This window comes from Prionailurus bengalensis, chromosome C2, assembly GCF_016509475.1.
Source record: "Prionailurus bengalensis isolate Pbe53 chromosome C2, Fcat_Pben_1.1_paternal_pri, whole genome shotgun sequence".
Lineage (NCBI taxonomy): Eukaryota > Metazoa > Chordata > Mammalia > Carnivora > Felidae > Prionailurus > Prionailurus bengalensis.
Window position 1 is genome coordinate 80,240,796 of NC_057350.1, and position 17,305 is coordinate 80,258,100.

Genomic DNA, 17,305 nt, shown 5'->3' on the forward strand with positions numbered 1-17,305 from the left:
GGTGGCATGAGAAGAATTGGCCTCACGTTATTGGCTTTGAAATAGAATAAGAGGGCCATGATCCAAGGAATGTAGGAAGCCTCTAGAAGCTGGAAAAGATAAGGAAACCAATTTTCCCCTACAGGCTCCAGAAAGGAATATACCCAATGACACCTTGATCTTAGCCCAGCGAGATCCCGATCAGACTTCTGATCTATTGAACTGTAAGATTATAAAAAGAAAAATTATGTTGTTTTAAGCCTCTGAAATTGTGGTGATTTGTCAGAGCAGTAATAAGAACCTACGACAATCACCTACCAGACATCTGAGGTAGGCAGCCTGGGATAAGGAGGTACCGTCCCAGGAACCAGGGACCGAGGCTCCTTTTCTTTTGTTGCTCTAAGGTTTGACTTCCATTCTCAAGGCCACCTTCAGGACAGAGATAGTTGCTGGAGCTCCGACCGTTGCATCCGCTGTCTGAATAGAAACAAAAAGGAGTAAGAGTGAAGTTCTCTGTCTAAGAAGAGTTTCTGGAAGCCACACATACTTCTGCTGACTTCTCACTGACTAGGACTTAGACATATGGGCAGCACCAAGCTGCAGGAAAGGCTGGGAAATCCAGCTGACTAATTTTGCGCTCAGTCAAAAACCAGAGTAATTACTGAAAAGGAGATACTGGGTGTTGAGAGGCAACCAGCAGACTCTGCCACTATCATGATAGCCTTTTTGCTTTCTAAAACAGATTTTTAAGGGTCTGAGTTCTGCTCTCCAAACTTGCTCTTGAGGCACCGTGAAAAAGCACATTGACTCTCAGGGGCTTTTTTCTTGTTGCCCAGCCCTTTCTTCTTAGCCTAACACACCTTCAGTGTTCCCCTTCACTTAGCTGCCTTGTAGAGCTTATGGCTCTCTGACCTGGTTGCCGCTGTCTTTGTTCAAGCAGAGGCACATCACCTCTGGTCTGGATTCCTTCCGAAACCTTTGGCACTCTCTCGAAGTAGATGGAGTAGTTATAATTATCTTCAGTTTCCTCCAGATAAAGAAAATAAAACCTAGGGAGGTGAAGAGCTATGGCCAAGGTCACAGCTGGTAAATGGCAGGGAAGCAGTGTTGAAAGGTGCTTGGCTGGGTGTTGGCTGCTTAATTGCACCAGAGTCATTTTCCATGCTAACTGAGCCTCTGGATAGGAAACGAATTCACTGATCGTACCCTAGGGTAAGTTTTCTAACTTATCAAAAATGGTGGCGACTTATAATCTACTACCTGTAATGCAGAGTGCTGAGCACAGAGGATAGGAGTGAGAGAAGAAGAAATAGAAAATAAGGATGGAGAGTCGACCATAAGGTGGGCTTCTTCATTCTTAGTATCTGTGTTGAGATGTTGGTATGCCCCAAAAGGAATTTCGCCATAACTCTATTTCCCCACCCCCACCTCCATCACCAAAGCTTCTACTTTGATGTTTCCGGGGCAGAAACATTGAGATTGCTTTGTATTCCTTTATCTCTCTCCAACTCCCCCACCCTATCCTTCCATTTCCTGGTGACTGGCAAAGGCTACAGATTGTAAGTCAGCAAGGCTTCTCTTATCAATTTCCTTCTTGCCATTTGCACTGCCGTTGCTCTTCTGCTTTATATTTTGGTTACCTTCCTCCTATCTGTCCTCCCTCCCCCTTCTTTCCCCCTTCTTTCCTGCAATCCTGTCAAGTGGACTTTCTAAAACGTAGCAAATCATTCCACCATTCCGAAAACTCCAGCGGCTCTCCCGTTACTCCAGAATGTCCCAACCCTGCCCTTTCCCACTTTGCTGACCTCATTCACAGTGTGCCCTTAAATGGGGTCCCCTTCTGCTACCACCATTCAAATCCAAATCTTATACAATTTTCAAAACTGGCACAAATGACATTTGACCTATGAAACCTTCTTTGATACCCTTCCCCGTGTACCTTAAGGTGGGAACAATTCCCTCTACTCTCCAATGATCCTTTGGAATTTTATTTCTCTCTTTCTAACCGTATTTACTTGTATAATTAGTTGGCTGAGTTCTACTTTCTCCAATCCTTGTTTAGGTTCTATGAAGACATGGTCCATATCCTTTTTGGCCACCGTTTTATGACCAGGGCATAGTGCCTGGCTCATATTGTAGGAGCTCCAGAAATATTTCTTGAATGACCGAATATATCACTTGGGTTAGTTCCCATGGTTGCCTGGTCATATCAATATCCATTGAATATTTAATATCTATATAGAGATAGAGCTATCTATATTTATTATCTACCTATCTCTCTATCTATTATCTATCTATGTATCGACACTGAACCTCTTCACACCCGCCCACCAACTAGCCAATCAACCAACATAGAAATAAATAAAATCATTCTGAATAAGAACCCCAAGTGAAAAAGGGTTCACCATATTATGAAAATCTCTTTAAATGATTCCTTGTCCCATCTCTTCTGCCACTGCCACTGGTGAAGGCTACAATATTCACTTTCTATCTTGTACTAAACTTATTTGCACGTGTGCCTTTCTCTGCCCACCCAGATGACACTCTTAAAGTACCGGATTGTGTCTAATCATCTCTGTGTCTCTACCCTCCAGGACCTTGGGTGTCTCTTGCATTCAGGAAGGGAACGGCAAGGGAACTAGATGCTTTGTCTCTTGCATTCAGGAAGGGAACGGCAAAGGAACTAGATGCTTCAGAGGAACGCATGTTGTAAATTTAGGAAACATCGTATTTTTTTTTCTTTCTTTTTTTTTTTGCCCAGAGCAAAGGAATATTTAGAAAGCCCAACCTCTTGCCTCTGCCCAAGAGAGCTCTTTTGATAAAGAGAATGCTTGGTTATATAAAAAAAAAAAGTTTCAAAGCAAAGGCCAAACATTTCAAAAGGCGAACAGATGGGCCCTGCAGGTAGCGTTCACCGCCTAACTGGGATGCTTTCAACTGCCCGAGCTAAAATTGGTGCTAGGGGCTAATGTCTGCTTGTCTTACCTCATTAGGAAGCCTCTCTCTTTCTAAGACGTGTTTCAGGGAAAGAAGAGAAATGAAGGAGAGGGGAAACAGACAGCTGTTAGGTTGCCACTGGAGGGAAACAGGGTCTAGACATGAAGAATGAACTTGAAGAGCGAACTGGTCCGTCTCACCTTTCATCTCTTTTTATTACTACTCCACACTCCCATGTCAAGCTTCATTTCCCATTAGCATCCTTCCAAAGAAAGGAGCTTGCCTTTTTCCTGCCTCCCCTGAGCTTCCAAAGGCATTTCTGATCTCTTTAGCTAGAACTAGCTGAGCAGGGCCATGACCTCTCTCTTGCCTGCCACTCTGAGGAGGAACAGAAAGCAGAGAAGGTGACGAGCAGGTGACCTACCTTACAGTGGGAGTAGGGAGTGCCTTGCCCAAATTAGCATCACAGAGAGAGTTCCAGGCTCTCCTTTCCTATTCGATTCTGGCATCAGAGTCTGGCTCACGGTGGCAATCTGAAGCGGATGCTGTGGGGGTGCAGGAAAGGGAGGTAGAAATAGTATCATAGTTAATTTACCATTCGGCACACAGAGAGAGGGCAGAAGGAGGGTGGCAAATACATAGCAAGTGACAACAGATAGCGAATAATCCCCCATCCGTGTGCATACGCATCTACCGAAGCCACAGCGCAGAGCCGTCTTGGGGTCTGAACGAAACTGGCTCGGGAAGAGGCATTTGTCACTGATTTTCCACAAAGTGGATGAGCTGGAATTTACCCATTTGTCTGGGCAAAGTTACTTGTATAATCATAAAATTCTTTCTACGTTTCATTGTCGAAAGAACGCTTAATTCGGGGTTGCTTGGCCATTGACGCATGGACCTTAAACCCAATTTTGGGGGGTGGGTCGGTGAATAACACTGGATCAAAAGGCTTTTAAAGCACACCAAGAGGAATTGTGATGGTCTGCTCTGGGAACGCTGGCCACACCGTCAATTACTGGGCACCGTGGACTTTCTCTTTTGAGTCATTTGACAGTCATTTGAGACGTTGACTTTAAAACTGTGGCTTAGGGGCACCTGGGTGGCGCAGTTGGTTAAGTGTCCGACTTCAGCCAGGTCACGATCTCGCGGTCCGTGAGTTCGAGCCCCGCGTCAGGCTCTGGGCTGATGGCTCAGAGCCTGGAGCCTGTTTCCGATTCTGTGTCTCCCTCTCTCTCTGCCCCTCCCCCATTCATGCTCTGTCTCTCTCTGTCCCAAAAATAAATAAATGTTGAAAAAAAAAATTAAAAAAAATAAAATAAAATAAAACTGTGGCTTAGGGGCACCTGGGTGGCTCAGTCGGTTAAGCGTCCAACTTCGGCTCAGGTCATGATCTCACGGTCCGTGAGTTCAAGCCCCGCATCGGGCTCTGTGCTGACAGCTCAGAGCCTGGAGCCTGTTTCAGATTCTGTGTCTCCCTCTCTCTCTGCCCCTCCCCTGTTCATGCTCTGTCTCTTTCTGTCTCAAAAATAAATAAACGTTAAAAAAAATTTTTTTTTAAACTGTGGCTTAGACCCTGGCCAGTGAAGACGTGTAGACCAGGTCAGCTGAACAACAAACCATTCCTCCTTTTCATGGGGAGATGACTAGGGGACCAAAACAGGAATCTCCTCCTCCACATACCACAGTGCCCACCCTAAAGAAAGACCTCAAAAGCAGGGCCTGGAGGTATATACATACACTGCACAGATACACTGCTGCTCCAGCAGAGGCTGTTAGAGAAGGGTTCCAAGCGAATGTGAGCCGATCAGAAGAACCTGGGGGAACCCTCTACCCCGTCCATGAACACATACCAAGCCTGGAATGACTTCTCACTTGGAGATGGGGGAAGAGAAAGGGCCTCGACCCATGCTCTTTAAAAAAATTCTACCAAGGGGGCGGCCTAGGTGGCTCAACCTGTAAACTGGCCCACTTTAGCTCAGGTCGTGATCTCACGGTTCGTGAGTTCAAGCCCCGCATCAGGCTCTGTGCTGATGGCTCGGAGCCTGGAGCCAGCTTCGGATTCTTCTGTCTCTGTCTCTCTGCCTGTCCTTTCCCTGCTTACTCTTTGTCTCTCTCTGTCTCAAAAATAAATAAACAGTAAAAAAAATTTTAAAAAATAAAAACTACAGAATTCTCCCATGTAAAAGAAGGAGTACGTTGGAGGTTGCAGGAAGAAGACACGCATTTGGAAAGACTTACCGCAGGGCCCAGGTCTGCAGTCACCCCTGACGTGCAGCCTTCTTACACGTAGCTGTGAAACCTGGAATCAGCCCCTGCAGAGAGGCAAGTGAAATCATGAGTCGGAATGCGGACTGCTTTTGCTGCACGAGAGCCCTGCTTTTGGAGCTCTTGTGCCCTTCACCTTCAGTCCTGCCTCTGTGCCCTCCCTGAAGCATGCCCCTTATACCCGTGGTCTCAGGTAGTGGCTCAAGTTCCAACCATCACATTAACATTCCAGGCATCAGGATAATGGAAAGGATAAAAGAGCACACTCATTATCTTTTAAGCCAGGTTACCAGGGTCTGCTACCCAACACTTCTGCTTATATGCTATTGGCCAGATTTTGTCACATGGATCCCCTTAATTGCAAGAGATATACAGTAGTATTATGTTTGTTTAAAGTACATATCCTTGGGGCTCCTGGGTGGCTCAGTTAAGCACGCGACTCTTGGTTTCAGCTCAGGTCATGATCTCACAGTTCGTAGGATTGACCCCCGCATCAGGCTCTGTATTGACCCCAGCCTGCTTGGGGTTCTCTCTTTCTCCTTCTCTCTCTTTCTCTATCACACACACACACACACACACACACACAGAGTAAATAAATAAACTTGAAAAAAATAAAGTGCGTATCTTTATCTTCTTTAAAAAAATGGATTCGCTCTCCTGTGCAATTTGCATCCTTGCTCCAACTACCTTGCACATGCAGACACAGTTAGTTGTTTTTAAGAGTTGAATGGATGCACACTTATTGAATTAATCATTTGACATTTAAACGATCTTCTCCTCTTTCTGGTTCCACACCCCCCCCCCCCGCCACTACAATTGCTCTTGCCGTAAATATCGCTGGCTGCCCCTCTAATGTACATTGTGAGCGGTACTTTTTCTGTTCTTGGTCTTAGCCCATGTTCCCCGGAAGTCACAGCAATTATGTCATTTTACCTTATTGAGGAATCCCACGTCAGCCACCATGAATGAAAAGGGGAGAAGAGCAGGGAAGGAGGGAGAGCCACTATAAAAATTATCATTGAACTGGTCATTACATAGTGATACTGGTTGCTCAGTTAATGGGACTGGACCCTGAAGCAGCCTTAGAAACTGCGTCTGAAGACTGTCCATCAGGGGGGAGCAGGGAGAAAGGAGAAGGAGTTTATGCCCTGGAGCCGGCCTTCCACTGGACAAAGTTTTGTACCACAGGGTGTTACCCACATACTTCTGGAAATATGCATATTCAGGGATACAGACCCGGTCCTGCGGAAAGCCCCAGGGGAGGAGGAGACCAGTGTGCGGTGAACAAGAGATTGTCACTTTGTACCTATGGAGTCCAGCACAACCCACACAAAACTGAAACAAAGAACACGTGGGGCCAAGGATGCTTATATTGGGTCCTCACACTGCAATGGGGAATAATCGTTGTGAGAACGAGATGCCCTCACTTTTTCCTATGAGGGGAGATAAAAGTTCAATCAGTCATAGTCTTCTTCAAGATGGTCTTGAAGCCATATTAGACCTTCCTTGTGTCTCTCTTTAACCATGCATTCTAGACTTCCCTCTCCTTGGCCAGCCCTTCACCTGGTCTGGTGTGCATGCCTCGTGGAGTGACCAGTTACATGGGACAACAAAATATACTCTCCAGCTCTCCCCCCCAGGCCACTGCTTAGTTCAGATCTGCTTCATCTCTTGCCACGATTATTGCAAAAACCTTGTAACGGATCTCCCTGGCCCTCCATTCCACGTTTGCAACTGTTGTCAGATGAAAATTTATGAAACGGTAGCTTAGCTGGTATGTTTCTACAAACAAAAGTTGCTTCTCATTCCTCATGCAGTGAAGTCTGAACTCTTCAGCTACAAATGGAAAGCCCTGGTTAATTATGATCTGATACCTGCTCAAATCTCCAGCATTGCCTCCTCCTGCACCTGCCCCTGTGCCCAGTTTCATATACTCCGGTCCCAGAAAACCTCTCTGATTCTATTCTTTCCCGTTGTCATGCCTTTTCTCATTCTGTTCCCATTATATGGGTGCCTATCCAAACCCTACTTATCTTCCAAGGTCCAATACAAGGATGATTGTCTACTAACTGGGAGGGGGATGAGGGATACAGTCAGTGGGAAATTGAAGAGAAGAGCTGGGAACTATCTCAAGGTAAACAGGGAGCTCTGTCAGTAGTCAGTTTAGGGACCCATTGCCCTCCCCTCTTTAACACACTACCCCTAGTGTTCTTCTTAGGAATTCATGCTTCTCTGGTTTTGATATATCACTCTTTATTTAGGTCAAAGACTTCAGAACCCAAAACATATTTAATGATGAAAATCAATATGTAATTATTTTAGACTAAACAGGATAAAAATAATTTCTGTGAATTCTTTGTTTAACTAAGGAAACCACACTAATATACTCTAATGCTTCACTGATTATGTCACATAAACAACTTTGGTTCTATTTTTTTTTTAGATAGACCAATGTAAAAACGGAATTTGAAGAGCTTTGTATGTATGTGTGTGCTGAGCAATAAGTCACTTATATTTTCTGGAATTTTTCTTGAGAGCATGTTTGACAAATATGGTGACAATTATTTATAGACTGACTAGTATATTCCAGGGACTGTACTAGTGGTGAATGAGACATATATTTTGCCACTAAGGGGATTAAACATGAGTCAATAAAATAGACAAGTGAGTAGGATGTTAAATATAGGAAGAGAAATGATGCTCTGGGACAAACCTGAGGGACTAGCAAGGGGGTGGGAATGTGTGGCACCAGCACAGGGGACTAGGAAAAAAATGACAGGCAAGCTGAGTCTGTCTAAGAGAACGTCTCTGTGTCAAACATGCATTTATTTGTTTTACCAGTGATTATCCAATCATTTGCTTTTGTTCCTTCCAATGGCAGATGTTCTTGGTTGGTACGACTTTCACTTCCAACCCTTTTTCCTAATGGCCGTCCAAAAAGGGGTGGCCTTTGACCCATTTGTAGCCAATAAGGTAGAAGGGTAAAATTGTTGCAGGGATCCTAGAAATATTTTGACTTCTTGACCAAGACGTCCTCATTTTCCTTTCTTCTTTCTTTTCACTGGATTCTGTATGCGATGGCTGCAGCTGCAGCAGTCAGCATGTAACCACGAGGAAAAAAGCCCAGAGAAATTCAACTTCATAGAATTGCAGTGACTTATTGAGCCTTCCAACTAGCATCCACAGTCCTCTTCCTAAGTCTTATGTGAGAAAAATAAACCTCCGTTGGCTTGAGTCACTGCAGGTGTGTTTTCTGTTACTTGCGACTGAAAGCATTCTCAACAAAACTGGGAGTGTGCTTTGGGCCAGGCCTATTGTTTGGTGAGCTCTTAATAAAGCTGTCTGCTGCAAACACCTTAAAAAAAGAGAGCCCGCCACAAAGGAGCAGGTGATAACATCTGTTCAGCGGCTTCCCTTCAGTGAGTGAGGCACTGAGATTTATAACTGGCAGAGTGGGACAAGAGTTATAGGTGTCTGGCCCCTTGTCTCAGCACCACTGTATATTTCTTTAATGAAGTGTGAGACCAGAACTCCATAAATTCACATAGTAGCAGAAGCGGGCAGCAGCTCGTCAGCAGAGCTATTCAGGGAACCCAGCATCACTCTTTACGTATTAGAGAAGTTCACAGCCGGTTAAAAATAGGCTTGGAGAGAAGTCGCTTTTAGACCACAGCTCATTTTGGATTTCTCTGGAGCCCCATTCTGGGCCACAATGTATTTCCTTTTTTCTTTCACTTGAGTAGGAGCGCCCAGGCGGCTCAGAGACAATAGATGCACGGTTATCTCTAGGTCTGTTGTCACTGAAAGCGGAACTAAGGGGAAACAATGTCCCTTGGGCACGTGGAGGACTGCAGCTTTGTAGTAAGCCCAACACTGCCTGAGTCTTTACCGTGGGCCAGGCTTTGGGCTTTATGTTCTCAAAACAACCCTAATGTGAAAAAATACTACTAACTGCCTCGTTTCTCCGATGAGGAACCTGAGGTTCAGAGCAGATAAGCAACTTATTTAAGGTCACACAGCTAGTACGCAGCGGGACCAGGATTTGAACCAAGGTCTGTCTGATTCCATTGAGGGCCTGTGCTGTTAACCTCCACTCTTGCCTGGTACATGGGGCTTTCTGCGACGCTCATTACCTCATGTTGATCCTCTGAGCAGACCCGCCAGCAAAGTAGCAAAACAGGAAGATGACCCCAGTTTCCAGAGGAGAAAATTAAGGACCAGAGAGGTGAAATGATCTGCCGAGCCCAACCAGCAAAACTAGGTCAAGTCAGTAAAACTAGGACTTGAGCCCTACCTTCTGACTTTGAGTCCTGTGCTCTCCCAGGGCAAGCTGAGAGTGCAAGCCCTTCAGTTCTGAAAGAACATTCTGAATTTCGGGGGGTTGACTTCTGGGATTCAACAGCAGGCTCTGTATCAAGGAACCAAATATCCTAAGGCTAACCTGATTTATGCAGCCTCTTGTAGATAAATTCCTACCTAGTCCATCAGTTAAATAGTATTTGGTACTGACATTTTAAATTCCAAATATAATATTATTTTCACTGTTAATTTAACAGTCCTTCAAATAATGGGAGGAGAGTGAGCTGGAAAGGATAGACGTCTTTAATAGGGGACTGCCAATTTAGCTGAGAAAGCTAGAATAATATCTCTTTGAACATTTAAATTATCCACTGACAAGGAAGCTGAGAATTAGCTTATAAAGGGGAGAGGGTAGGTATTGTACATGTGAATATTTTTTTAAACATCTGAGTTTTGAAAAATAAAAGTGGCCTGCCCACATTTTCAAGCACAGTGGTAATCAAAAGAGAGCTCTGTGGAGGTAATAATACCTTGTATTTAAATACTGCTTGTCTCTGAGGAGCTCAAAGCACTCTATAATCATTTCCTTATTATGATTCTCAAAACTTCCTGGGTCAAAAAGTTACAAAGTTTATACCTTAACTGTCTGGCCTCAGTTTCCTCCCTGGAAATCTGAGGTGAAAAAGCGGGCTGGTATCCAAGACCTCTGTCGTGCCCAAATACCTCCCACTCCTTCTCTACTCACCCCACCTGCCTCCCCAGGCCCCGTCCTTTATTGTCCTCCTTCCCTACTTAGACTATTTCCTTTTGTTTTCTGGATCGGACTGGTGACTCTCATGACAAGTTTGAAGAGTTTGATTCCAGTGACCTGGAGGGTGAGCAAATAGTTCGAGGCAGGGATAGGGCAGGGTCTCTTCAGTCAGAGTGGTTCCATTTTTATCCGCTTTTATAGGTCAGAGACCTGCATGATATTTTGTCTTCAAAGAGGACTTTTGCTGTTAATCAAGTGATACCTGCTAATCTAGTCTAACCCCTTCCCTTTGCTGATGGGAAAAGTGAGGCCCTGAGCAGGGGATAACTTGTTAAAGGTTCCACTCCAACTCTTGGGTGGCCCACTCAGCCCTCAACCTTGGTCTCTGGGCACCAGTCTGGGGCTCTCGGCGGGCCACCAGGTTGTTTTCCCTCAGTTGTCACTTTCACTGGCATAACCCCAGTGACAAATTGCAGACTGCACCTGTGGACTCACACCGAGGGTAGTTTGAATGCAACTGACAGAACAAAATCGACTTCCTTTTTTAGAGGTAAAGGGACTCATCTTACCTGGGCACACCAGACTAGGTCACGCAGGAAGAAACAGGTAGAATTTGTATGTGCCATTTTCACCTAGTCCCAAAATGTTTCTCTACCTCATCTAGGTCATGAAGAAAAAAAGTGTAAGTACAAACATACACGAACATTTATATAGTTACTGCCTTCCAGTGAGCTCAAAGCATATACCTATATGCACACACACACATGTACTTTATTGGTTAGAACTTTGTTTTTGCAATGAGAAAATCAAGGCACAGGGTAAACTGATCTTGACTCGGATCATAACCTGAATTGGTGACATTGGCGTAGAACTTCTATACATGTGTTGGATCACACACAGTGTGCAGCTGGAGCAAAGTTTGGGAGGCCAAGGACCCAACTCTAGACCCGCATTGGACTCTACCACTGGGCAAGTGCTTTACCCTCTGAGCGTTAGTTTCCCCATACGGTAAATGGATAGGGGAGGGGTGTTGGCCATTTTCATTCTGTGGCTCCTTTCTCTGTACTAGAAGTTACGTGCGGAGGGATTGAAAGGAGTGGGGCCGAGCCCGGGGCAGCCCCCCTGGAGGGGACATGGCTGTCCCTCGCTTCCCTAACCTTGGGTGTCCCAGCCTTTGCCGAGTGTGCAGTGTGCATCCTGTGGAAGACTTTTCCAGGGCCTTGGACCAGACCACATGCAAAGGGTTGAAGCGATCCAATTCCTGGCTCCTGTTCTGTAATCCTGGGGCTGAAAATGAGAATGGCTTGTGTTTATGTGTGTTTCGTAGGTAGCGTGTTCCGTGTGTTGTGTGTAGTGAGTAGCGTATGGTGGGTCCAACCTCTAAGGCCAGGGGATGCCTGAGTGATTCTGTTGGTATGAAATTTGCCACCCTGGCCGTAGGGAGGCAGGCTAGAAGCAAGGTGGGGGCCGCCACCCTGGCCTCAGAAGGCCTTGCAGGCTAGAAGCAAGATGGGGGAGCTGGCTCTGTGAGATACCCCAGAAGTACCCTGGGCACTAGCAAGAGTTTTAAGCTATTGTTAGCTTTCTTCCCTTTCATGATCCTGAGCATATTAGTTACCTCATTAACTTATCCCTGATATTGTTACCAAGAAGATACAGCCAACAAGCTCTTGAGAAGGTGCTAAATATTAGTCACTAGGGAAATAGGAGTCGGACCCACAATGTAATCCCACCTCCCGCTCACAAGCATCGCTAAGATTTCTGTAAAAGGAAAATAACAAGTGTTGGCGAGGATGTGGAGAGATGGAAGCCTTGTATATTGCTGGAGGGAACGTGAAATGGTGCAGCCTCTTGTTTGCGAGACAGTTTGGCAATCACTCAAAAAGTTAAACATTGAATTACCACATGGTCCAGGAATCCTACTCTTAGGTATACACCCCAAAGCTTTGAAAGCAGGGACTCAAACAGATACTTGTGCACTAATGAACATAGCTGCATTATCCATGGTAGTTAACAGGTGGAAACAACTAAACACCCATCAATGGATGAATAGATAAACTGTGGCATGTACCTATAACGGAATATCACACGGTCACAAAAAGGAAAGAAGTATTGTAGCTTCCGCACGTATGTTTGATTAGGATACACAGGGATCAGAAATGGGCAAATGGAGGGAACACGGTCTGTCCCTAACATTTGCGAAGTCCAAGGCAAGTGTACAAAATGAGGCGCCTGGCTTATAGCTTGCCTTCTTTTCCCTCCCTTGTTTGCCAAAGCACTGTAAATGTCTGACACTCGCACATTTGGGCTCCAGCCTCGTGACAAAGCTCCATACATAATAACCCAATCCCATCCCCACCCATGGCTCCACCCTGCACACAGCTGTCCCTTGGCCTAGAGACACATATACTAGCATCAGGTTTTGTCTTCCACAGTTGTGTGCTGAGGAAACAAGATCCTAGGTGTGGGTTCAGAGCCACGTGGGCAAGGAATCCTGAAGTCCCGAAGGTGAACTCGATTCTGGGTGGACATCTCTAGGCCCTGTGGATTCCTCACCCAGTGGCGAGGAAAACACCTGGAGACAAGCCAGCCTAGGGTTTTGAAAGTGCAAGAGGCCGCTAGACCAAACAGGGCCTGGGTTGCTCTGACCTAAGCAAGATGAGAAGGAACCATGATTTATTGAGCCGGACCATAGCAAGGCATTTTTTTTGCTGGTCATTTGATCCTTATTACAGTCTGAGAAAGTATTATTTGCCCCATTTTACAAGAGAGACTCATGAAAGTGAAGTGACTTGCCTAGGGCTATGCAGAGAGTAAGTGACAGCGATTCTGAAGTCTATGTTCTTTTCGAGAACTGTGTTCTTCCATGGGACAACTGGAGAAGGCGCCAGAATGTTCTAAGGATGCTTTGTAGATAGAAGTGGGTTTTTTTTTTTTTTTTTGCCATTAGAAGCCATTTAGGCTGCACAACATGCTAGGTAGGCTTTTGCCCTCGTGTTTGCTTGGTAAGGAGGGAGTGTCTGGCAGGCTTCCTCCACTGCTGTGCTTGGGGCCGCCCAGCGCATGCCGCATGGTGCTCCCAGAAGTTCATGTTGAGAGTCTGACCGTGAGCTGGGGCCCAGCCCCATCTGTCCGGGACCACACAGTCTTCTCTCTCAATGCCTCTAGTCAGTGCAGCTGTGCAAAAGGCACCCTTGAGTTCTCTGGTAAACAAGGCAGGGTGGTTGCCTTGGTGTCTTTCCATCCCTCTCAGTCTCTTAGGAGATGGTCCACATCACAGGCCGGAAGCTGAGAAGCCTCTGAGCAGCCCAGTGAGATAAATTAAACCAGAACTTTCCTTTGCCACTGAAGAGAAAGGTTTTTTTTCTCTCTTAGGGTGCCTTGGTTTCCTTGTGTGGAAAGGAGACACGTAGGTATCAGCTTCACATGATGGAGGGCTGTTAAATGCGCTCTTACTGTTGGCTTTTTAAATAATCAGCGCTGCTCGGGTTTAGAAATGTAGAATGGCTGTGTGGGAGGTAGTGGGTTCTCCCAAACTGTGGATGTTTTAAAAATTTTTTCAATGTTTTTATTTATTTTTGACAGAGAGAGAGCGCGCGAGAGGGCATGGGGGGGAGGGGCAGAGAGAGAGGGAGACAAAGCATCCGAAGCAGGCTCCAGGCTCTGAGCTGTCCGCACAGAGCCCGACACGGGACTCGAACTCGTGAACCTCGAGGTCACGACCTGAGCGGAAGTCGGACGTGCAACCGACCGAGCCACCCAGGTGCCCTGAACTGTGGATTTTTAAACAGATGGTGGAAGACTTGGCTGTGGCGTGTGGAAGGTTTAAGAACTAGATGGTGTCTTCAGTCCCTTTTAGCCTCGTGACTGAATTGTAAATATTCTTGACCATAAAAGAAAAGAAATCGTGTCAAGTGCCATAATGAGGCACAGACTGGGCCTTTTATTTATTTTTTTTATTTTTTATTTTTGGGACAGAGAGAGACAGAGCATGAACGGGGGAGGGGCAGAGAGAGAGGGAGACACAGACTCGGAAACAGGCTCCAGGCTCCGAGCCATCAGCCCAGAGCCTGATGCGGGGCTCGAACTCCCGGACCGCGAGATCGTGACCTGGCTGAAGTCGGACGCTTAACCGACTGCGCCACCCAGGCGCCCCAGACTGGGCCTTTTAAAGAGACTGCATAGACAAGTGGTTGTTTCTGGTCGGGAGGATGGCAGAAGGCTTAGGAAGAACGTCTCTTGACTTTGGCCTAGAGACATGGCTAGAACTTGATGGGAGAACAGCCGGAGCAAAGGCGTGGAGAGCTAGGTGGCGAGGGATGTGCGAGGCCCGTCTGTGGAGCGAGATGTGAATTAGTTGCTTCCTTGTGAAACGTGTAGGCTGTGGGAGATACTGCTGGTTTAGTAACCTGAGGTTAGAAGAGAGGGCGGAGGATCTTACAGCCTAAGGCATTTTGACAATATCCTGAAAAACAGGGGAAGTTACCAGTTGGTTTCCTTGCTTGCTTTTAAGTAAAAGCGTAACACAATAGTCGTTAGCGAGCTCAGTAAATGTTTCTGCCCCCACATCTTCTGCGCATGTGACAGGAGAGCCCTCCCTGGCCACCTGTGGATGGGGCCATGTGGACCACAGCTCAACGGGCTGTGAGCAGAAGTGAGTCTTGTCACCTCCAGGCACACATTTAATCGTCAACGTGAGATCCTCTAGAACTCTCTCTTCTCTCTTCTCCAGCCTCTGCAATGCTTCCAATGGTGGCTGCTCCGTCAGCCTGGGTCTCAGAGTGGGGACGATAATGAAATGGTGCTGAAGGCCCGCTGACGAGGGATGGGCATGTAGCACGAGAAACAAGCCTTTGCTGTTTGAAGCCACTGGACTGTTGAGTCTGTGTGCTCCTGCAGCATAGCTTACCCTGTCCTGACTGATGCAAGTAACAAGGTCAGGGTTGTACTTCAGGAGTATTAAGTGTGGTGTCATGTGCAAGATGGACGTTTTTTGGGGAGACCAGAGGCAGGAAGAAAAGTTAAGGGAGAGTGCACTGGGCCCAACTTTGAAAATGGAAGAGTCACGGGGCCTGGCAAATGATTAGAGTTTTTACGACTTCCAGGGTCCCGCTCTGGTGTAACGAGCAGGATTGCCTAAACATGTCCCTGGGAGCACATTCTGGATGACCTGGACAATCAATTCCTTGGGACCAGCGGCTTCCCGTTCTCCCAGCAGGAGGAGCTGCACCCAAATCCACCTTGCAGTGGGACCCGGCAAGAGGTTTCCTCTGCTGGGTAGGAGGGTCTGCTTCTGAACCCAAGGTCCTATGATCCCCAGGGTGTGTAGGATCTAGACAGTTAGCTTTCTCAGGTAACTCCTGTAAACATCGAAACGCACTGGAATATAAAAGCCAGACAGCCTGGCACCCATGCAATCCACACTTCCCCACCTGCTTAAGTGCCCTCTCAGGCGTGACCTTTAAAGGGGAACATGCAGCTATGGGCAGATCCAGCAGGGTATCCTGGCCCCAGGATGTCTCTCCACGGTTCACCTGCCTCCTACTGCTGACCTTCACTTTGTCCGTCTTCCTAATAAACCCTGTTCTCTAACTCATACCGTGCCCTGAGCCCCGCCCCCCGCCCCCCCGCATGTTGCATGCCAGATACGACAACAAAGGGACCGCTAGTGCACGACCATCACAGGGGCAGATTGACCGTACCCCTGCTCAGACTAGGGAGATGGGAGGACAGGCACGCGGAGGGCCTGGCAGTGTATTCAGGCCCCTGGGTCAAAGAGGAAGGCTGAGAACATCCCAGGTCAGGGTGGAAGACAGTGGCTAAACTGGCTGTAGTGATAACATAATGGTCCTCCAAGATGTATCCTCTACTCCACCCTGGTAAAAATTATTTGAATTCAATAGTTCACTGTCTTGAGAAAAAAAAGGCAAACACCGTTCAAGATGATTAGCCAGCATCTTTTTGTTTTGCATCGCCACCACAGAACTTCTTGAGGAATTCTCTGAGGATCACAAAGCACGAGCGGCTTGCCTGTGAGTCGGTTCGTTGGAGGCTCAGCGCATGCCTATTAGATAATGCTTTTTTTTTTCAATTAAAAAATATTTATTTTTGGGAGAGAGAGAGAGAGAGAGAGCGCGCGCGCGCGCGTGAGCGAGCAGGGGAGGGGCAGAGATAGAGGGAGACACAGAATCCGAAGCAGGTTCTGAACTGTCAGCACAGTGGGGATCGAACCCACGAACCGTGAGATCATGACCTGAGCCGAAGTCGGACACTTAACTGACTGAGCCACCCAGGCGCCCCTGGATAGTGCTTTAAATGGTAAACAGGGACCCAGCCCATCTCTCTGAAGTCTCTGGGTCCTATAATAGAATTGAAACATAGTATGTTTGTGTTAAAAATAGTAAAAGGCAGGGGCGCCTGGGTGGCTCAGTCGGTTAAGCGGCCGACTTCAGCTCAGGTCATGATCTCGAGGTCCGTGAGTTTGAGCCCCGCGTTGGGCTCTGTTCTGACAGCTCAGAGCCTGGAGCCTGTTTCAGATTCTGTCTCCCTCTCTCTGACCCTCCCCCGTTCATGCTTTGTCTCTCTCTGTCTCAAAAATAAATAAACGTAAAAAAAAAAAAATTAAAAAAAAATAGTAAAAGGCATTCTAGTAATTTACAGTATAGGGTGGGAGTTTTGTTCCAGTTTTTAGGTGGCACATTGGTACTTGAGGAAAATAGGTGAGGGTATCGACAGAGGCCTTTACAGAATTTCTCAAGGTAACTTCTGGGCATTTTCCAGGACTTTGAGGGGCTGAGGAAACAGGCTCTTTGTAATGTTAATTTCACTGCAAAATGCCAAGTCCTCCTTTGCCTTTAACTTGGGGTACCATTAGCCCTACGGTTAGGGCTGTCCGTCTGAGAGTGGTTTAGGATTCATGCCAGAGCTGATGAAGGAGAAGGAAGGAAAAAAAGATTTTCCTGTGGCAAATGGGAGGGGGCTGGGAAAGAGACAGGAGACGGTCAGATAGGCGATGTTTGCACGTGGAGAAGAGCCATGGCATGGGGGGTGGGTGCCATCTCAGTGGGAAGTGGG